The 23,209-nt window shown below is 47.1% G+C and overlaps 1 long non-coding RNA gene across 3 annotated transcripts; it reads right to left on the reverse strand.

The window, feature by feature from the left end:
- Positions 1 to 1,220: 1,220 nt before the first annotated feature.
- On the reverse strand, positions 1,221 to 17,835 carry LOC147373250 (uncharacterized). Of its 3 annotated transcripts, XR_015164637.1 has the most exons (4): positions 17,215 to 17,699; positions 3,130 to 3,231; positions 2,347 to 2,476; positions 1,221 to 2,200 (listed from the first exon to the last, which is right to left on the reverse strand). It is a non-coding gene; the product is annotated as an uncharacterized LOC147373250 (long non-coding RNA). The 3 variants fall into 3 exon arrangements; XR_015164636.1 differs by having other exon boundaries at positions 1,221 to 2,476; positions 17,215 to 17,835; XR_015164638.1 differs by lacking the exon at positions 17,215 to 17,699 and adding an exon at positions 3,575 to 12,031 and having other exon boundaries at positions 1,221 to 2,476.
- Between the last annotated feature and the right edge of the window lie 5,374 nt (positions 17,836 to 23,209).

The following is a 23,209-nucleotide window of genomic DNA, read 5'->3' on the forward strand; positions in this document are numbered from 1 at the left end:
CACTCTGCTATATTTAGGCAGCGCTAGTAACAGGGCCCTTTCTCTCTCTTTTTCCCCCTCAAGAATGTTTCTTGGTTTGTTTTTGTCATTTCATATTTTCCCCTACCACCTGGGGAAATCATCAAGCACTCACATTCCTCAATCCATCTTTCCTGCTGCTAGCTAATTAAAATGAACCTCTGGCCAAATTACGACCTTCTCGTGGATTTTAGGGACGGGTGGAAACTATTTGTGCATGTTTCCCTGCCTTGGATGGACTGTGAGTTGCTGGTATTTCTGGGGCATCCACTCCTTGCTGGACACCGTGCTGGTTGCCATCTGTGCCTTTTTCACGTCTTGTTGCTAGGCGCCGGGGGAGCTGTTATCATCACGCCACGCTCTAGATGAGAAAGCTGAGCCCTAGCAGGTCAGGCCCCGGCCCCAGCGGCCTGGGGACGCTGAGATCTGAATCCAGGCTTCTTTGACTCTAAGTTCTTTGTTGAACACGACGCTCAGTCTGGAGCTGGAGACACTCATTGGGGACACTCACTTCTGAAGTTCTGTGGGTTCTAGTTTATTGTGGGATTCCACTGGCCTGCACCTGGCCCTGGAAGCGTGCCCCCTAGAAGGGGCCTTGACCTGGGGGGTCGAGGTGGGGGGCCTCCCTCCTAATTCACCTCCCTACCCCGAACACCACACTGAGATGTCCGCTTAGCTTCCAGCCCTCACCCTAAACGGTAGTGACAAGGGAGCCCTCTTGGCCTTTCCCGGGGACCCCAGGAAATCAGGCACAAATTAAAGAAAGTCCCCAGCTGCCTCTCCCGATGGAAGGCTTGGCAAGTTGGAAAAGGGCGTCCACTCTCTGGATGGGTGTGGCCCCATGTCCAGGCATTCGGTTTGGCCAATTTGCAGTGGGCGGCATCCGGGCCACCATTCACCCCTTGGTCTGGCGTCACGTGCAGTGAACAGCTTCGTGCTGGGCGGCCCTGACTTCCCTCAGCAAGGAGGCCATCAATCACAAGAGCACAGTGTTCCGGAGCCTGCCACCCAGGGCCCGTCCCAGTGACACGATATATATTGATTTGTACTTACGCTGTGTGTGCCAGGCACTATTCTGAGCATGTCTAGTGGTATCAACTCATCAATCTGCACCGAGCCCCATGAGGCACATTCTCTTATTATCCCCATTTGACAGATGGGCAAACTGAGGTTGTCATTTGAAAATACAAGGGCCCTGGGGCCAAGCTTCTTTTTATTTTTATTTTTTATACTTTTTATTTTATGTTGTAGTATAGCCAGTTAACAATGTTGTGACAGTTTTGGGTGGACAGCAGAGGGACTCAGTCTTACATACACATGTACCCATTCTGCCCCAAACTCCCCTTCAATCCAGGCTGCCACATAACATTGAGCGGCGTTCCCTGACTATACAGTGGGCCTTTGTTGGTTATCCACTTTGAATACAGCAGTGGGCATACGTCCATCCCAAACTCCCTAACTATCCCTTCCCCCAACCCTTCCACCTGGCAACCATGAGCTCCTTCTGTAAGTCTGTGAGGTCCAAGCTTCTTTTTGGGTTTCTTTGTCTGTTTGGCTGAGTACGGTCCTGGCTGCAGCTTGTGGTATCTTCCTTGCCTCACGTGGAACCTTTCGTTGCAGCACACGGACTCTCTAGAGGCGGCACACAGGCTCCAGGGTGCGTGGGCTCGGTAGTTGCAGTACTCAGGCTTAGTTGCCCTAAGACATGTGGGATCTCAGTTCCCTGACCAGGGATTGAACCCACGTCCCCCGAGTTGGAAGGCAGAGTCTTAACCACTGGGCCACCAGGAGTCCCTTAAGCTTCTTTACACATAGCTGACCAGTCCCTCTGCCCAGCCTCTGGGCATCCCTCTGTGTAACATTGGAGCAGGCGGGCGTGGTCCAAGCCCTCCGTGGCCGGGCTCCTGCCTGTCGCTGCAGCCACCTTCCAGTGGGCCCTCGCCCATCCTGCTCCAGTTGTACTCCAACCCCCACCCCATACGAGACCGTTTGGTGGTTGTCTGTCCATCCAGCCTGCCTGGCAACCCCCTCTTCTTTATCTTTCGGTGTGCGCACTTGAGCGTCAATATTTTTGGTCTCTGTTCGGACCAGCTCCCTCCTTCCTTCCTTTGGGTCTGCGGCTCGCACTGTGTATGTCTGTCACGGGACGCCTGGCAGCTTCTCCGTGTTCACAGCCCACCTCCTGCAGGCGAGAGTGGGTCCTAGGAGACAGGCCTGGCTGCTGTGGGCAGGGTTTGGCAGAGAAGGGCCCCATCTCTCTCTTCCCTGCACCCCCCTCCTAGACCAGGATTCTGGGTTAGGCTCCCGTCGGTGATCCAGACCACAGACCTAATACTTGCTGTAAACAGCATCTTTCTAGAGCTGACGGTTCCAAGCTTCTAGTCTGTCTTCTCTCCTACTTGTTTGTGCCCCTGGCTTGCTGGCGTCCTGTGCCTGTGTGAAACGATCCTGCAGAGGCCTGGAGAGAAAGCACCCAGACACGTGAATCACGTGGACATTCCATTCATTTCAATGAACCAGAGGCCAGGATCTTGGCAACACACCAGGAAACGCTCAGGAAGATGCTTGGTGAATGAGCCTCAGCCTCTCACTTCCTCCCAGGAGACACATTTGGGTTAATGGGGACAGCATCCTGGGAGTCCAGGGTGGGACTTTCTGACTTGAGAGGAGCCCTAAGTAGGGAACACTTACTCTCCTAAACACCTCATTCTGAAATTACACCATGACTATGGGGGCTCCCCCAAAAGTTCAGCAGGTAAAGAATCCACCTGCAATGCAAGAGATGTGGGAGACATGGGTTCAATTCCTGGGTCAGGAAGATCCCCCAGTGGAGGAAATGGCAACTCATTCCAGTGTTCTTGGCTAAAAAAATCCCATGGACAGAGCCTGATGGGCTACAGTTCATGGGGTCGCAAAGAGTTGACATGACTGAGCAGACACGCATGCCTTCTATGACTGTAAGAGGTGTGAACTGGGGGTAATACCCAAGTTCCTCGTGTGATTTCCAAACACCACAGCAGTGTGCATTCTGGGTCACGGTCTGTGGCTTATGGAGGGATGTCTGGGTGGCACCCACATGCAGGCCCCCGTTGCCACAAAGTGCTGACCCACCTGGCCACGTAGGGTTGTGCCCACTGAGGCTCCAGCTGCTGAGAAACACCAAGCTTGGCAGTTCTGGCTACTGTGCGGTCAGTCAGTGTTGGGGGATGGTCGCTGAAGACATGGAGAGAAGTTAATGATTTAAGAGCCATGTAGGGGGTTCCGCTGGTGGTCCATGGGTTACGAATTTGCCTTCCAATGTAGGGGAAACGGCTTCAATCCCTGGCCTGGGAACCAAGACGCCACCTGCCGCAGGGGAGCTAAGCCTGTGGGCCGTAACTACCCACGCTCTAGGGCCCGAGCTCCGCGACAAGGGAAGCCAAGGCAGGGAGAAGCCCGAGGACCACAGCGGAGAGAAGCCTCCACTCCCCGCAACCGGAGAAAGGCTCTGCACAGCAACGGAGAGCCGTGTGCCGCCCCCAAGACCCAGCGCAACCAAAAATAAATAAATACACACTTTAAACAACAACGTGGAGTGGCTGTGGACAACTGTGGGCAGCACAGATAAGGAGGAAGCAGAGGAACCTTTAGCTTCTTTCTGGCTCGAGCCGTTAGCTGGTGGAGGTGTCCTTCACAAAGGACAGAGACACAGGAGGCGAGCCAGGTGGGGGTGAAAGCCTGTGTATTAGCTGCTACACAAAGACTGCAGGCTGAGGGAGCTGAAACGCGACGCAGATCTAGACACGTTTGTTGTCTCTAGGTGCTGGAAGCCGGAAGTTCAAGGTCACAGTGGCTGCAGGGCTGGTTCCTGCTGAGACCTCTCTCCTGGGCCCACAGATGGGCGTCTTCTTGAGTCCTCACACAGCCATCCTCCTTTCTGTCCTGATCTCCTCTTAGAAAGACACCAGGCTGCCATGGCGGCTCAGCTGCTAAAGAATCGCCTCCAATGCGGGAGACCTGGGTTTGATCCCTGGGTTGAGAAGATCCCCTGAAGAAGGGAAAGGCTACCCACTCCAGTGTTCTGGCCTGGAGAATTCCATGGACTGTATAGTCCACAGGTTCACAAAGAGTCAGACACAACTGAGCGACTTTGACTTTCATATTGCATTAGGACCCACCCTAACGATCTCATTTTAACTTAATCACCTCTTCAGAGACCCCACCTGCAAGTGCGGTCACGTTCTGAGGGTCAGGGTTTCAACAGATGAATTTTGGAAAGATACAGTTCAGCCTATAACAGGATACATGTAGCTTTGTTATTTTTTTTCCTTTTTGGCCATGCCGTGTGGCATTCGAGATCTTGGTCCCCCAACCAGAGGTCAAAGCCGTACCCCCTGCAGGGGTAGTGCAAGTGTCTTAACCACTGGACGACCATGGAAGCCCCAGTGCATGTATTTTTAAACAGGTTGAGTCCTGAGGACCCTGAAAACACCCAAGAAGCCATGTTGGATGCGTATGTCTGGGTTTAGAGGGAAGGGCTTGCCTGGGGCTGTGAATTGGTGGTGGGGGGTGAGTGGTAAAGAGATGGTAACTGGGGCCACAGGGGGAGGTGGAACTCGTCCAGGAGAGAGTGGAGGGAGAAGAGACCCAGGACCAAGCCCCCAGAGCACAGTGTGGGAAGGACGGGTGAGGCTGTGGCTGGTGGGACCGGAGGTGATCCAGGGGAGGCTGGGGTCACAGAAGGGACCCCAAGGAAGAGACTGCAAGTGTGCGGTCGTCCTTTTGAACAAGTGCCCTGATTTCCACTCGGCCCGCATTCTCTTTCCTGTATCCCACAAGATGGCAGACAGCTTGGGGCAGGGACTTAATCTCACTTTTATCCAAGGCCCCCTCCCACTCCATCTCGCCCCAGGGCCTGGTTCAGAATTAGAATAAAAATTGAAATCTGAACATCCGTTTCCAGTTTTCCTTAGGCAGGTGTGAATTTCTGTTTTTGTGAAATCAGCCTAGCGCTGGGAGTTAAAGGTGGGTAACTCTGTCCTCTGATGGCAAGAGGCTCCCGTCCCCCACCACCCGCTAAGGCAATCTGTGGCAACAAGCGACCGTGAGCTAAAATGAAACACCCAGATGTACTGTTCGACTTGGAAGGGGGAGAAAACCCGGCTGTGCTCACTGTGGCTTTGTCTGGCCTTTAAACACCGATTGGTCAAAGTGAGTGATGCTTTCCAGATGCTCCTGGCTGCCCCAGTCAGGAGTCCGGCTGGCCAGCTGGGCCCCCTCTGCGGGCCTCTCCCCAGCCCAGCCTCCCTCGCAGCCAGACGGCCTGCCTCGGGCCGGCTTCCACCGCCTGGCTGGAGCTGCGGGGCCGTGGCCTCACTTCCTGCTGCAGGGTGGGGGCTGGGCGGATGGTCCCCAAGGACCCTTCCAGCTCTAACAGGCAGCAGCTGTGTGCCTCCTGGGCCGGCCCTGGAGGACCCCCACGGGGGAGCGGTAATGAGGCCTTATATTGAAGACTGAATACTGGGAAAGAGTGAGGGCAGGAGGAGAAGGGGACGACAGAGGATGAGATGGTTGGACGGCATCACCGGCTCGACGGACATGAGTTTGAGCAAGCTCCGGGCGATGGTGAAGGACAGGGAAGCGAGACGTGCTGCAGTCCATGGGGTCACAAAGAGTCAGACACAACTGAGCGACTGAACTGAACTGATGTGAAAAGTGCTTGGTGATCTTCTGGGACACAGCCCCACACGTCTGTCCCCAGCTGCCGGCCCAGCCAGCCCCCAGTGCTTAGGGCAGGGCTGCCTGGATAATGTACTCCTGGTGACATCAGCCCCTCCCCGACCTTCCCCACCCCTCCCCCACCCACCCCCACCCCTCCCGCTGAGCTGCTGTCTTTTGGAGTTTATCACACTTTGATGTAAATCGATGAACAGGCTTCTTCTCCTAGAGTAACTGTCTCAGATTCTTACACTTGAATTGGTGAGACATCTATGTTTAAATTTCTTTTAAACTTCTAACTTCAAAATGATTATAGACTCACAGGAAGTTGCAAAAATATCACAGGGAGACATTTCTGCTTCTGGAAAGATAGAGTCCATGTACTTTTCCCTATTCCTCCCACTAAGTACAGCTGAAAATTATGAATGCTTTATATAAAGCTAAAGATGGAGGGCAGGAGGAGAAGGGGGCGACAGAGGATGAGATGGTTGGATGGCATCACCGGCTCGATGGACATGAGTTTGAGCAAGCTCTGGGTGATGGTGAAGGACAGGGAAGCGAGGTGTGCTGCAGGCCATGGGGTCATAAAGAGTCGGACACGACTTAGAGACTTGAACAAGGAACAGCAACAACAATATAAGAAGATTCTTAAAGGGGGAAAGAAGCAGGTGGGCTGAGTAGGGACCTCAGGACCCAAGGAATTGCACATGCGCCAGTTCGCTGGGTTTTCTTTTGCCTCGTGTATCCCCTGGAGAAGGAAACGGCAACCCACTCCAATATTCTTGCCTGGAGAATTCCAGGAACAGAGGAGCCTGGAGGGCTATAGTCCATGAGGTCGCAAAGAGCCAGACACGACTGAGCCACTAACACACACACATCCCAGACTTGGAGGTGGAAAAGCTGGTATTTGAAAATGCCAACAGGCACAGAAAAACAAAAGCCCAACAAAAACCTGCCTCCCGAGCCAAAGGGCCAGGAAAGGGCAGCCAAGCAAGACAGAAAACTTTTAGACAATCGCTGCCCTACTTTAACTAAACACACAGAAGAAAACACGGCCCCGCCCACACCAGACTCTAATGAGGTGTTCCAACGTCCCCACTGGGCTAGTGTCAGGGAAACTGAGTGGGGAGCCAGGCCTGTCACCCCTGCCAGCTGGAAACGAGGCCCCTCTCTGGTGGTGTCTGTAGAGACACGTGGGGAGTCCAGAATTCCACCCCAAGCTGGCAGTGACAAAGCATCTATCCTCCTCCCCACTGGGGTTTTGTCAGAGGAGGCCTGGCAGAGAGTCGGGCCCATCACACTGGCCTAGTGGTAACAAGGACACTCCTCCTCCCACGCCATGTGTCCAGGTGAAGAGAGGAACCCAAGCCCTTCTGTCCGCCCCAGCTGGGGAGATTTCAGTGGAGGCTAGGGGAGTGCCCACACCCCCGCCTGCGGTAATGAGGAGCACCCATGGGTGCCAGCAAAGGCCAGGTGGGAAAGCAGGACATCTATCTCCACTTGGCAGACACCCCCACTCCACCCCGCCTCCCCTGCCAGAGCAGAGGGAGTGGAAAGCAGCTGAAAAAGAAGCTTTAGAGAAGATCCAGGGGGCTTTGCTGATGGTTCAGATTCTCTAATCTGCCTGCCAATGTAGGAGACACGGGGTTCAATCCCTGATCCAGGAAGATCCCACATGCTGTGGAGCAACTTAGCCCATCCACCACAACTATCGAGCCTGGGAGATGCAACTACCGAAGCCCACCCCCCTTAAGCCCGCGCTCCACAGGAGAAGTCCCCACAGCGAGAAGCCTGCCCACCGCAGCTAGAGAGTGCCCCACTCACCGCAACAGAGAAAAGCCCCGCACAGCAGCAAAGAGCCAGCACGGCCACAAATAAATACATTTTTTTTTTTTAAAGAAGTAAAAGTAAAAAGAAGTGCTGGAATTTCAGGATAGTAATTAACAAAGAAAAAAAAATAAGATCCAGAGTTGCATATGTAATATGAGACTGTCCAAGTTTCAAACGAAAACCACTCACTTTGCCAAGGACCAGAAAGATTTAAAACTGAATGAACAAAAGATAATAAACAGAGCTCAACCCTGAAATGACAGGGATGTTAGACTGTCCGACAAAGACTTCAAAGCACTCATGATAAAAAATGTTTCAACAAGCAGTTTATGAATATGCTCAAAACAAATGAAAAAGTAGAAAGTCTCAGCAAAGATATACAGACATAAAAAGGGTAGCATCTGTGAGCTGAAAGACAAAACGGTAAGAATTACTCAATACAAACACTTGAGAGATGATAGATTGGAAAAAAACTAACAGAACCTTGGGGACCCAAGGGACTATGACAGAAAATCTAATATTTTCACATCAAGGCCTGGGAGGAGAAGAGAAAGAGGACAGGGCTGAAATAGTCATGAAAAACTTCCCAAATTTGGCAACAGCCATAAACTTATACACTTTAAGAAACTGAGAAAATTCCAAATACGATAAACACAAAGAAATCCAGACCAAGACACACTGTAGTCAAAATTCCAAAATCTAAAGATCAAGGTAAAAATCTTGATAGCAACAAGAGAGAAATGGCACTTTACCGGTCAGAGAAACAATTCAAATTATACCAGATTTCTCATCAGAATTAATGGAGATCAGGAGGAAGTAACACAACTTATTAAGGGCTGAAAGAAAAAATTCAGAATTCTATACTCAGAGAAAACAGTCTTTAGAAATTAAGGGAAAATCAAGACTTTATAAGATGAAGGAAAACTCAAAGGAGAGAAATTTTTGCCAGTAGACCGAAAAGAATTTCTGAAGCAATTTTTGTAAACAGAAAGGAGACAATAAAACAGGAAAAACAGGAAAGTAAGAAAAAATATAGGAAAACACAATAGGTTTTCATTCTCCTTTTGAATTTTCTAAATTATGTTTGATATTGAAGCAAACATAATTTGCTTCAATGAAACCACAGTCACAGAAAACTGATCAAACTGATCACATGGACCACAGCCTTGTCTAAACACACGGGTCATGGTAGAGAGATGTGACAGAATGTGGTCCACTGGAGAAGCGAATGGCAAACCACTTCAGTACTCTTGCCTTGAGAACCCCATGAACAGTGTGAAAAGGCAAAAAGATATGACACTGAAAGATGAACTCCCCAGGTCAGTAGGTGCACATATATGCTTCTGGAGATCAGTGTAGAAATAACTCCAGAAAGAATGAAGAGACAGAGCCAAAGTGAAAATAACACCCAGCTGTGGATGTGACTGGTGATAGAAGCAAGGTCTCATGCTGTAAAGAGCAATATTGCATAGGAACCTGGAATGCGAGGTCCATTAATCAAGGCAAATTGGAAGTGGTCAAATAGGAGATGGCAAGAGTGAACGTCAACATTCTAGGAATCAGCGAACTAAGATGGACTGGAATGGGTGAATTTAACTCAGATGACCATTATATCTACTACTGTGGGCAGGAGTCCCTTAGAAGAAATGAAGTAGCCATCGTAGTCAACAAGAGAGTCCGAAATGCAGTACTTGGATGCAATCTCAAAAACGAAAGAATGATCTCTGTTCGTTTCCAAGACAAACCATTCAATATCACAGTAATCCAAGTCTATGCCCCAACCAGTAACGCTGCAGAAGCTGAAGTTGAATGATTCTATGAAGACCTACAAGACCTTTTAGAACTAACACCCAAAAAAGATGTCCTTTTCATCATAGGGGACTGAAATGCAAAAGTAGGAAGTCAAGAGATACCTGGAGTAACAGCAAATTTGGCCTTGGAGTACGGAATGAAGCAGGTCAAAGGCCAATAGAGTTTTGCCAAGAGAACACACTGGTCATAGCAAACACCCTCTTCCAACAACACAAGAGAAGACTCTACACATGGACATCACCAGATGGTCAATACTGAAATCAGATTGGTTATATTCTTTGCAGCCAAAGATGGGGAAGCTCTATACAGTCAGCAAAAAAAGACCAGGAGCTAACTGTGGCTCAGATCATGAACTCCTTTTTGCCAAATTCAGACTTAAATTGAAGAAAGTAGGGAAAACCACTAGACCATTCAGGTATGACCTAAATCAAATCCCTTATGATTATACAGTGGAAGTGAGAAATAGAGTCAAGGGCTAGATCTGATAGATAGAGTGCCTGATGAGCTACGGATGGAGGTCTGTGACATTGAACAGGAGGCAGTGATCGAGACTATCTCCAAGAAAAAGAAATGCAAAAAGGCAAAATGGTTGTCGAGGAGGCGTTGCAAATAGAGAGAAAAGAAGAGAAGCCAAAGGCAAAGGAGAAAAGGAAAGATATGCCCATTTGAATGCAGAGTTTCAAAGAAAAGTAAGGAGAGAGAAGAAAGCCTTCCTCAGTGATCAATGTAAAGAGATAGAGGAAAATAATAGAATGGGAAAGACTAGAGATCTCTTCAAGAAAATTAGAAATACCAAGGGAACATTTCACGCAAAGGTGGGCACAATAAACTACAGAAATGGTATGGACCTAACAGAAGCAGAAGATATTAAGAAGAGGTGGCAAGAATACACAGAAGAACTGTACAAAAAAGATCTTCATGAGCCAGATAATCACGATAGTGTGACCACGTAGAACCAGGGCCACCTAGAGCCAGACATCCTGGAATGCGAAGTCAAGCGGGCTTTAGGAAGCATCACTACAAACAAAGCCAGTGGGGGTGATGGAATTCCAGTTGAGCTATTTCAAATCCTAAAAGATGATGCTGTGAAAGTGCTGCCTCAATATGCCAGCAAATTTGAGAAACTCAGCAATGGCCACAGGACTGGAAAAAGTGCTTTCATTCCAATCCCCAAAAAGGGCAGTGCCAAAGAATGTTCAAACTACTGCACGATTGCACTCATCTCACATACTAGCAAAGTAATGCTCAAAATTCTTCAAGCCAGGCTTCAACAGTATGTGAATTGTGAACTTCTAGATGTGCAATCTGGATTTAGAAAAGCCAGGGGAACCAGAGATCAAATTTCCAACATCCATTGGATCATAGAAAAAGCAATCGAGTTCCAGATAAACATCTACTTTTTGGATTACTTTATTGATTATGCCAAAGCCTTTAACTGTGTAAATCACAACAAACTGTGGAAAATTCTGGAAAAGATGGGAATACCAGACCACCGGACCTGCCTCCTGAGAAATCTGTATGCAGGTCAAGAAGCAACAGTTAGAACCAGACATGGAACAACAGACTGATTCCAAATTAGGAAAGGAGTACATCAAGGCTATATATTGTCACCCTGCTTATTTAATTTATATGCAGAGTACATCATGTGAAATGCCAGGCTGGATGAAGCACAGGCTGGAATCAAGATTTCTGGGAGAAATATCAATGACCTCAGATATACAGATGACACCACCCTTATGGCAGAAAGTGAAGAAGAACTAAAGAGCCTCTTGATGAAAGTGAAAGAGGAGAGTGGAAAAGGTGGCTTAAAGCCCAACATTCAGAAAACTAAGATCATGGCATCCAGTCCCATCACTCCATGGCAAATAGATGGAGAAACAATGGAAACGGTGATAGACTTTAGGAGACTTTGGGCTCCTAAATCACTTCAGATGGTGATCGCAGCCAGGAAATTAAAAGATGCTTGCTCCTTGGAAGAAAAGCTATGACCAACCTAGACAACATATTAAAAAGCAGAGACATTACTTTGCCAACAAAGGTCCATCTAGTTAAGGCTATGGTTTTTCCAGTGGTCATGTATGGATGTGAGAGTTGGACTGTGAAGAAAGCTGAGTGTCAAAGAATTGATGTTTTTGAACTGTGGTGCTGGAGAAGACTCTTGAGAGTCCCTTGGACTGCAAGATCCAACCAGTCCATCCTAAAGGAAAGCGGTCCTGAATACTCATTGGAAGGACTGATGTTGAAACTGAAACTCCAATACTTTGGCCACCTGATGCGAAGAGTTGACTCCTTGGAAAAGACCCTGATACTGGGAAAGATTGAAGGCGGGAAGACAAAGGGACAACAGAGGATGAGATGGTTGAATGTTTTCACCAACTCGATGGACATGAGTTTGAGCAAGCTCCAGGAGTTGACGATGGACAGGAAAGCCTGGCATGCTGCAGTCCATGGGGTCGCAAAGAGTCGGTCACGACTGAGTGTGAACTGAACTGAACTGGTAAGATGACAGCAATAGGCTGATAAGTTATGTATACATAATATAATACATAGAACAATCACTAAAATAGCTATATAAAGCAATGTATTAAAAATGCTACAGGTAGATAAAAATGAAATTCTAAAAAATGTTCAATTAACCCACAAAATGACAGGGAAAGGAAAACAGAAAAATAAAAGATAGAACAAATGTAAAACAAATATAAACTGGCAGACCTATGCCCTAACATATCAGCATTTACTTTAAATGTAAACGGTCATTTCCTGGGGCTTCCCTAGTGGTCCAGTGGGTAAGAATCCACCTTGCAGTGCAGGGGCCTCGGGTTCGATCCCTGGCCTGGGAACTAAGATCCCACTTGCCTTGGGGTGACTAAACCTGCGAGCCACAACAAAAGATCCTGCATGCTGCAACTAAGACCCAATGCAGCCAGATAAATAAATACATAAATAATTTTTAAATGAAAACGGTCATTTATTATTTAAGGACAATTAAAGACAGAAATTGGCAATTTAAAAAAGGAGCTACGATGAACATTGGGGTACACATGCCTCTTTCAATTCTGGTTTCCTCAGTGTGTATGCCCAGCAGTGGGATTGCTGGGTCATATGGCAGTTCTATTTCCAGTTTTTTAAGGCAATATTGTAAAGTTAAAAATAAAATAAAATAAAAAAGGAACTAGTCAGAGTGAGTTTTAAAAATGACCCAACTATGTGCCATCTCTAAGAACCCATGTATAGGCAGCTTAAAAGCAAAAGGTTAGAAAAAGATATATCATGCAAATATTAATTAAAAATCACTTGCTTATATGAATATCAGATGAAGTAGACTTCAGTGCAGGGCAAATTGCTAGATAAAAGGGCAAATTCATTAATAAGACATACAAGTCCTAAATGTGTCTTTATAAAAGAACACAGCTGCAAAATATGTGAAACAAAATTGACAAAACTGAAAGGAAAAACGTCAATATCACAACTCATCCAATGTGAACTGGATAATTTGAAGAATCCTATAACTATCCGGGAAATTGAATTCCTGAGTTTAAAACTCCTAAAAAAGAAGCCTACAGGCCAAGACAGTTTTTACTGAAAAATTCTACCAAATATTTAAAGAAGAATTAATATTAATTCTGCTCAATCTCTTCCAGGAAATAGGAGGAACACCCAGTTCACTTTATGAAGTTCATACTATTTTTATATCAAAACAAGATAAAAACAGTATGATAAAAAATGAAACAAAAAACTATAGACCAAAAATTCCTCATACAAAAATCCTTAACAAAATACTAGTAAGTAGAATTTAACAGTATATATACTGCTTATTTAACTTATATGCAGAGTACATCATGAGAAACGCTGAGTTGGAAGAAGCACAAGCTGGAATCAAGATTGCCAGGAGAAATATCAATAACCTCAGATATGCAGATAACACCACCCTTATGGCAGAAAGTGAAGAAGAACTGAAGAGCCTCTTGATGAAAGTGAAAGAGGAGAGTGAAGAAGGTGGCTTAGAGCTCAACATTCAGAAAACTAAGATCATGGCATCCGGTCCCACCACTTCATGGGAAATAGATGGGGAAACAGTGGAAACAGTGTCAGATTTTATTTTTCTGGGCTCCAAAATCTCTGCAGATGGTGATTGCAGCCAGGAAACTAAAAGGCGCTTACTCCTTGGAAGGAAAGTTATGACCAACCCAGATAGCATATTAAAAAGCAGAGATATTACTTTGCCAACAAAGGTCTGTCTAGTCAAGGCTATGGTTTTTCCTGTGGTCATGTATGGATGTGAGAGTTGGACTGTGAAGAAAGCTGAGGGCCAAGGAATGGAAGCTTTTGAACTGTGGTGTTGGAGAAGACCCTTGAGAGTCCCTTGGACTGCAAGGAGATCCAACCAGTCCATCCTAAAGGAGACCAGTCCTGGGTGTTCATTGGAGGGACTGATGCTGAGGCTGAAGCTCCAATACTTTGGCCACCTGATGCAAAGAGCTGACTCATTGGAAAAGACTCTGATGCTGGGAGGGGTTGGGGGCAGGAGGAAAAGGGGTCGACAGAGGATGAGATGGCTGGATGGCATCACTGACTTGATGCACTTGAGTTTGGGTGAACTCCAGGAGTTGGTGATGGACAGGGAGGCCTGGCATGCTGCGATTCATGGAGTCACAAAGAGTTGGACACGACTGAGCAACTGAACTGAACACAGAATTATACCCCATGACCTGAGTCTCACAGCTCTTAAAATATTAACTAAAACCTAATAACAAACTTAAATGTAAAACAGAAAACATTTAGAAAAAAGCATAGAAGAAAGTCTTTGGGATCTAGAACTAGGTAAAGAGTTGTCAGAGTTGACCCCAAAAGCATTACTCAGAAAAGGAAAAATTCTTAAGTTTTTTTTTTTTTTTAATTTTTGTCTGAGAAAAATCTTGTTAAAAAGCTGCAAAGACAAGTTACAGACTGGAAGAAAAATTTGCAAACCACATGTCCAACAAAAGACTAGTATCTAGAATATATCAATTCTCAAAACTCAATACTAATGAAAATAAACTAACAAACAGTTCATTAGAAAGTGGAAAAAAACATGTCATTTCACCAAAGAAAATATACAGAGGAAAAACAGGCACATGAAAAGACACTCAACATTATTAGCCATTAGGAAAATGCAAATTAAAACCATGGTGTGATGGTTTGCTACACACCTATAAAAATGGCTAAAATAAAAAAAGAGCAACAACACCAGACACTGGTGAGGATGCAGAGGAACGAGCTCACTCACATGTTGCTGATGGGAATGTGAAATGGTACAACCACTCTGGAAAACAATTTGCAGTTTTCTAAAAGACCCTGATCCTGGGAGGGATTGGGGCAGGAGGAGAAGGGGACAACAGAGGATGAGATGGCTGGATGGCATCACTGACTCGATGGACGTGAGTCTGGGTGAACTCCGGGAGTTGGTGATGGACAGGGAGGCCTGGCGTGCTGCAATTCAGGGGGTCGCAAAGAGTCAGACATGACTGAGCGACTGAACTGAACTGAGAAAAATAAATATTCAATTACCTACCATACGTCCCAGCAATTGTCTTCCTGGCCATTTATTCTAGAGAAATGAAGATTTCTGTTCACAGGAAAACCTGTGCACCGACATTTGTAACACCTGTCTTCTTGAGGGCCAGAACCCAGAAACAGCCCGCGTGTCCTCCAGCCTTCTCTGAGTCCGTTTACTGTCAGCCTATGTGGATGACTTCTATCAGGTTGAGAAGTTCCTTTTCCTTCCTAGACTGCTGAGACTTTTTTTAATCATAGGTGGATGCTAAATTTGTCAGATCCTTACGTATATATAATTATATGGCTTATGTCTTATATAGTGAATTATATCAATTAATTTTAAATGTTAAACATACCTTGTACTTCTGTGGTAATTCCAACTTGGTCATGATACATTATGCATTTTTTTTTGGATTATATCTTTTATATATTACTGGATTTGACTTTACAGTATCTTGTTAAGGATTTTTGTGTCTATATTTACAAGGGATATTGAACCACAATTTCATTTTCTCGTAGAGAGTAATGCTGGTCTTACAAAATGGGTTGAGAAGTATTCATTCCTTTTCTATTTTCTGAGTTTATGTAAAGCTGAGATTATTGTTGCCTTAAGTGTTTGATATAATTCACTTACTAATCTTTCCTCTAATCCTCAATCTCTCTGCCAATATGGTAGCTAGTGCATGTGGGATAAATAAATTTGTGTTTATAAACCAGGTGTTGCAAGTTCAGATGACTTTAAGACTGGGCCAGTAGCAGAAATAGGTGAAACAGCTGAACACAATAGGGAGGAGTAGTGAGTGTGAAGTGAAAGTCGCTCAGTCGAGTCCGACTCTTTGCGACCCGTGGACTATACAGTCCGTGGAATTCTCCAGGCCAGATTACTGGAGTGGGTAGCCTTTCCCTTCTCCAGGGGATCTTCCCAACCCAGGGATTGAACCGGGTTCTCCTGTGTTGCAGGAGGATTCTTTACCAACTGAGCCACCAGGGAAGCCCAGGGAGGAGTAGAGTCTATTGCTAAAAGACAGAGCCTTCAAATTCAAACTTCATCTACAAATAACAAATGCCGGAAAGGATGTGGACGAAAGGGAGCCCTCCTACACTGTTGGAGGGAATGTAAATTGGTGCAGCCACTATGGAAATCAGTATGGAGCTTCCTCAAAAAGCTAAAAATAGGGTTGCCATACAATCCTGGCAATCCCACTGTTGGACATGTATCTGGAAAAAACACTAATTCAAAAAGATGCATGTACTCCTGTGTTCATTGCAGCACTGTTCAAGAGCCAAGACAAGGAAGCAACCTAAATGTCCATCTACAGACGGATGGATAAAGAAGAGGCAGTACATGTACACAGTGGAGTACTATTGAGCCGTGAAAAGAACGAAATAATGTCATTTGCAGCCACACGGACGGACCTAGAGATCATCACTAAGTAAGCCAGAAAGACGAATACCATTCGATATCACTTGTACGTGGAATCTAAAATGTGACACAAATGAATTTATCTACGAAGTGGCAACACACAGACACAGAGCACACACTTGTGGTTGCCAAGGGTGGTGGAGGAGGGATGGACGGGGAGTTTGGGATTACCAGACAAGCTATTACATATAGGATGCGTAACACTAAGGTCTTACTGTATAGCACAAGGAACTGGATGCGGCATCCTGTGATAAGCCAGAATTGAGAAGAATATGAAAAAGAACATATATGCATGACGCAATCACTTTGCTGCACAGCAGAAATTAACACGACATTGTAAATCAGCTATACTTCAGTTAAATAATTTTTTTTAACTCAAATTTTTTAAAAACTTATCTGTGGAGCAACCCCTATACATAATCCCAGTTGCATATTTTGTTAACGACATGGAGCACACAGCAGGGGACACATTATGAGCCCCATCATACTGAGAAATTAGAAGTGGCATAGATGTGGCTCTGTTTCTTGCTCTCCTTGCATTGCCTCATTTCTTCCCTGCCTCATTTCTCTTCTCTCTCACTCATACCACCCTGAGGTTGCAAGCTTCCAATAAAGCATGAGAATGTTTAGAAAGAACGTGGGGAGGAGGGGGAGTTATGACAGCATGCAGGCATTGCCCAGCAAAGCAGGAGGGACTTATCCAAAGGGATGAAGAGATAAGACATGTCTGGCAATGTGCTGATCAGTCTGGGTACAGCTAGGATTCCCACAGGCAGTGCACAGCGTTGGCACAGCATTTCCTGACTAGCTGACCACAAGTGCCCATGAGCTGGCGTTCTCTCTTGGGGTTGTCTTGGTGCCTTAGGTCACAGCACCCGGAATCTGGGGAGCAGACTCACTGAGAAGAGGCAACAGTTCTTGTAGTCATCCGTCCTAGGCTGCTGGAGCTCGTCTCCCCTGCGTCTTCATCGTCCCTGGAAAGGGTCAACCCGCAAACCTTGACTGCGTCTGTCCCGGGCAGGGCCGTGCGCTGGCCGCTCAGAACTGAGCCAGACGAAGTCCTCTCCAGGACAACTCAGGACTGGACATCATCCGCATAAAGACTAGAAACCATCAAAGAAAAACACGATGAAATAAACTCACGCTCTGTTTCTCAAGGCGAGGAAATGTGTTTCTACATTTTGGAACTCTTTCCGTTCAAAACTGTCAAAATAAAGAAGCAGAGCTTGTTGCTGGAAGGGATAAGCTTTAAAACGGGAAAAACAGCTCATGTGGGACTGGCTCTTTTCCAAACACGCTTGACGGATGAGTGGTTAGTGCCTGGTGTTTTCAAAGGGCCATTAAAGTGTTGTCCTGTTAGAGCGCAGAAGGTCATAAGACACCACGGCCCTTAGTTTTAAGGCTTGGTGATGACTTCAGTTGTCAGACAAAGTTTTATTTTTTGGATCAGAAGTAACGAATTCTGTATAGCTCTGAACAAATTCCTACTTGTCTTTCTAAAGTACATCTCCTATCGTTATGGGCTGTTTCATTTTTCCATTGAAGTTTAAAAAATATATTTTGAATTTTCCCTGGCTTCAGGATGAAGTCATAAGATCTCAGAATTGCCAACAGATGCTCTCCTTCTAGAGTGTTAGTGTGCAGGGAAGTTTTATTAAAGTGATTTTTGTGTGCTGCAAAAGCTTAGACATGTATTAAACCTGCCACAAATAGTATGCATATTCTCCAAGGAATGTCTCAGATTTGATTTCGGGGTTCACTCTTCATAGAAAAGATGACTTTAACTTATACACCTTTTTGTTTTCAGTTTGGGCTGTGTGTGTGTGTGTTTGGCCTATGTCCCCACTGTGATTTTAAATTGCCAAAACTTAAACATGGAAAACTGGTATTTGAGATCAGGCATAAAATTATGAGATCATATACCTCCAATTTTTTTCATGCATTTGGATAGTCTCGGTTCCAATGTTCTTTTATGCCAATAAGGAACATGGGCTAGGAGCAGTGCAGGTTGTTAAAAGGACTTGCCAAACATATTTCTCAAGCTTAACCCCATTTGACAGGCGGGGGCGGGGGCGGGGCGGGGCAGGAAGAAATAGCGTTACAGCACGTTGGCTTGAAAGCAGTCTGTCCAACGACTGGCCCCCAAATGTTTCTCATTAAGTGTCTTCCCCAAGGGCAGGACCGGGACTCATTCATTTCTTAATTTTCAGCCCCTAACTCAGTGTCAGACAGCGTTCGGTGCTTAGGAGACATCAGCTAAAAGGATTATTTGAAAAGTGTGTGACATTAAGAGCTGTGTTGCAAGGATGGGTCTCCAAGAGTACGATCCACACCTCAGGGCAAAGGATGCTGTGGTGCCTTTCGCTTCCAAGATGGACTTTTGGAACGCCAAGCAGACGCAGTGTTTTGAAATCCAAGAAGTTGCTTTGCCTGGAAGGAGAGACTCCAGAGAGGCGAGAAGAGAGCCTGATGCCTCTGAGTTCCTTGGTGGGACCTGCACCCCGTGTCCCGTTCCCCCTTCAGAACATGTTGGGGACCGGGGGATCCCAAGAGAAGTCCTGGGGAACCCTGACGTGGAGGGACCTTCCCCGCCTGGAGGCCCTGGGCAGTGGGGCGCTGGCTGGAGGTCATGCAGAGAGGACTTGCTGGTGGCTCCCGTCTGGAACATCCTCTGTTCCCCCAGGTGTTCTCACCTGTTCTTCAGGACTCCAGCCAGATGTTCCCTCTCTGGGAAGACCACCTGCCCCCGAGTCTGGGTTCCCTGACTCCTCTCCTTGGGGTTTCCTTATCCCCTTTGCATTCAACTGTCATAAACAAATCACGTGTGCCTCTGTTTCCTTCGTGGCTTATGAGCTCCCCTGGGAGGGACTGTGTCTCCAGGCATCACTGTGTCTCTGTGATCAGAACAGGGGGCTCCTGGGTCCCCTCTGCCCCTTCCTCTGCCCTCCCCAATTTATCACGGTTTTACTGAACATAAGGCATTCCCCCCCACCACCCCTAGCGGCTTTGAATATTTTTCCTTGTGTTTGTTTTTCAACAGTTTGGCTATTTGGTATTTAGAATGTGGTTTTCTTTGTGTTTACACTGTTTTGGATAAATTGAACTTCCTGAATCCGTGGGCTGGCCTCTTTCATGGCTTTGGGAAAATTCTTGGCCATGATCTGAGTATTGCTTTTGCTCCCCCCCTCACCTCTGTTTTTCTGGGGCTACAGTTACATGCCTGTTGGGCCTCTGAACTGAATCCCATAGGTCTTTTATCCTCTTTTAAAATCCTTCTTCTTTTTTTTAAGATCTATTTCTTTGGCTGTTCTGGATCTTCATGGCTGTGCGCAGGCTTTCTCTAGTTGCAGAGACTGGGGGCTACTCTGCGTTGCGGTGGGTGGGCTTGTCTTGTTGCAGAGCACGAGCTCTAGGCACATGAGCTCAGCAGCTGCAGCTCGTGGGCTCTAGAGTGCAGGCTCAGTGGATGTGGCACATGGGCTCAATTGCTCTGCAGTCTGGGATCTTCCTGGACTGCTACACGCTAAGTCGCATCAGTCGTGTCTGACTCTGCAACCCTATGCGCTGTAGCCCGCCAGGCTCCTCTGTCCATGGGATTCTCCAAGCAAGAATACTGGGGTGGATTGCCATGCCTTCCTCCAAGGGATCTTCCTGACCCAGGGATCGAACCCAGGTCTCTCATGTTTCCTGCATTGGCAGGCGGATTCCTGGGCCAGGGATCAAACCCGTGTCCCCTGCATTGGCGGGCAGATTCTTAACCACTAGACCACCAGGAAAGCCCCCATTCTTCTTTTTTCCTATGTTTCAATTTACATATTTTTATTGACTTATCTTTGATCTCATTTTTCTTGTGTTCTACTATATCTAATGTGTTGTTGAACCTTTCCCTTGAGTTCTTAATTTTCCAGTTCTGGAATGTCAGCTTGGTTATTTGGTTCTTTTTTCTCTAAAAAGTCCAATTCCGATTTGAAAATCTCTCTCTCATTATTTTGCCTGTGTCTCTGTCCCTTTGGCATACGAATCATCATTATTGTAAAACTCTTATCAGCTGACTTCAGTATGCGGATCAGCTGAGGTTATGAATCTGTTGCCTGTCTTCTCTGCACATTACTCGTCATACTTTCTTCACTCTTTTCATGTATCGAAATTTTAACTGAATGCTGGACATTCTGTACAGAAAGCAAGGAGGTTCCAGGCGCTTTATTCTCCTCTGGGGAGGGTTTCTCCTCACCTCCTAAAAATATCTCTACTTACATGAAAAAAAGGTAAATCCAAAACTGTCCCTATTGGATAGGTGGTGGGAGAGCCTTCTCACCTCATCCAACCAGGAACTGAGGAGGGAAGGGGCTGGCCTGCGGTTTGAGCATATTCAAGTTTGTCTCTGGGGTATCCCTGTTCCCAGATCGTGCCCTTGACGACTTAAAAACTATTCACAACCTAACACGGAGAGTTACCTTTTATTCGGTGGGAATTTTTAGGACTTTGAGCCCCCGAGACAGCATCGCAGCAAGTGACCTTGAGAGAATTGTTCTGAGGAGGCGAGGGGAGGAGCCGGGTTGTACAGAAGTTCTACAACAGAGGGAAGGTAGTCTGAACATCCAAAGATGACTGTTAATGAAAGAAAACCAGATAACGCAAGTTAGGAAATTTAGCATTTTTCTAAGTTTGGGAGGATGCAAGCGTCTGGGATGTCTGTAGTCACTCCTTGCGTGTGGGTCTCAGCTATCCAGGGCCAGTATCGCTTGGAGGAAGGTCACGGTCGGGAGTGGCTGCAGGCTGGTGGCTGCTAGGTCACACACAGTCTTCTTCCCGATTGTCCTCACGGCTCACCAGCTCACACCACAGGGCTGCGATCGCTGATGACTGAGACATCCTTGTTTACTGATGTGGCAGGAAATATTCCATTTCTCACCCTCCTGAGCTTTTGACTGGGGACCTGGTGGGCTTTGTGCCCCCAGCCCTGAGAGACTACAGGACAGTCAGCCCTCCTACATCCTGCCCAAGCAGCTTCAACACCTGGCAGCTGTGTGGCACAGGACGGCGGGCTGTGTGTTGGAGGGAGGCCTTCTTTCAGCCTGGGCTCTGTGTCCTCAGCCCTACTCTGCCTTTCTGATTTCCTCCTAGTTCCCCAGATCCCTGCACAGCCCCGGAACTCAGCAAATGTGCTCCCAGGAAAACCGGCCTGTGCATCCCAAGCCCTTCAGTTTTCCTTACCCCGCTGTCCAGTGTGACCACTGGGCACCAGCTGGCTTCTCCTTCCCCTGGCTGAGCCTCCCAGCCAAAAGCAGCCCCATCTTCAGTCCTCAGAGAGAACAATGGCTAGAGACTGTCAGCTCCTTTTCGGGTCTCCGATGCTAGCATTTAATCTAAGCTTCATTGCTTCCACAGCTCTTTAGTGTCTTTAAAAATAAGATTTTTTGCAATTTACCCAGCTTTTCAAATTGAGGTGATGGGAATACCAGCCTGTTGAAGTGAAGTGAAGTGAAAGTCGCTCAGTCGTGTCCGACTCCTTGTGACCCCATGGATTATTCAGTCCATGGAATTCTCCAGGCCAGAATACTGGAGTGGGTAGCCTTTCCTTCTCCAGGGGATCTTCCTAGCCCAGGGAACAAACCCAGGTCTCCCACATTGTAGGTGGATTCTTTACCAGCAAGCCACAAGGGAAGCACATTATTCCAATTTAAAAAGAAGAAAAGGAATGCTTCCTACACAGTTTATCCACATACTTGCTTTTGTAAAAACAAGTCATGCTTAAGTCCATGATAAATACACAATTGTATTGACACCGTGATTATAGCTGTAAACATCTTTCATGCAAGTGAACAAGAACTAGAGAGGAACGTGGAAAATGAGCCTCATGGGTTGGGGCAGTGAGGCTGTCCGTTTTTCTTGGACTTCTGATTTCTTTTAATATGATTAAAATCTGGTTTACAGAATTTTCAAAAATATTATTTTAGAAATCCAGGCTAGACTGTGTGGCCCCGCCTGAGGCCTGCTGCACGACGGGGTCCCAGGCTCTCGGTCCCTCCCCTGGTGCCTTAGTAGACCGAGTTCTATCGAGACTTGGAGTCAGGAGAGCTGGGGGGAGGGGAGCACCAGGCTGGGCTCTCAGGGGCTGCAGGACGCCTGCTGAGCCCCTGGCCTTCCTGAGCCCCGGTTTCTCCATCTGTAAAGTGGGCCTGGTACCCCTATCACACGGGGTTGCTGAAACTCAAGGCCATGCTGTGTGTGGCTGGCCAGAACTTGGCTGAGTCTGCATGCGAGCCCTGGGGTCCGGGGAAGTGAGCAGACGATGCTGCAAGGCTCAGGCCGCCAGTAGACGGACGTGCGATGGTCCAGGGCGTGTGTATGGTCCAGGGCATGCGGGCTGATCTGATCAGACACCTTCACGGGTCAGGCCTGCCGTTCACGCCCTATGCTTAAATGGGCACTACTGAGCCATGGCAGGACCAGGGTGCACTTTCTCCTGAATGGGGAGGTCCCTGGGATAAGCAGAGGGTGACTCCACCCAGCGATGGGAGAAAGGGACAAAGCGTCAGCGCCGGGACGAGCTGGCCAGTGCGGGAGTGAGGGCGGAGGACCGCGGGGACACCCCAAGAGGGGCCGGGGGAGAGGAGGCCCGCACATCCACATGCCCACAGACCACCCAGCCTCGGCCAACCTCAAACCCCCACATCCCAGATGGAGTGAGAGGCGTTGGCGTCTGAAACACGAGAGCATGTAAAGTATGTTCGTAAGTGAAGTCAACCTCGTAGAATGTGAAACCTAAGACACAGGCTGACTTTTTCCCGTGTCAGGGTAAACACTGCATTTTTCATGTTAAGACCGAGACTAAAACCTAAAGCTGGAGATAGAGTGGGAACCCCCTGCAGTGTGACTTGGCACCCTGTCCAC

This window comes from Bos grunniens, chromosome 5 (assembly GCF_055505025.1).
Source record: "Bos grunniens cultivar Pamir isolate PY7600 chromosome 5, Bosgru_T2T1.0, whole genome shotgun sequence".
Taxonomy (NCBI): Eukaryota; Metazoa; Chordata; class Mammalia; order Artiodactyla; family Bovidae; genus Bos; species Bos grunniens.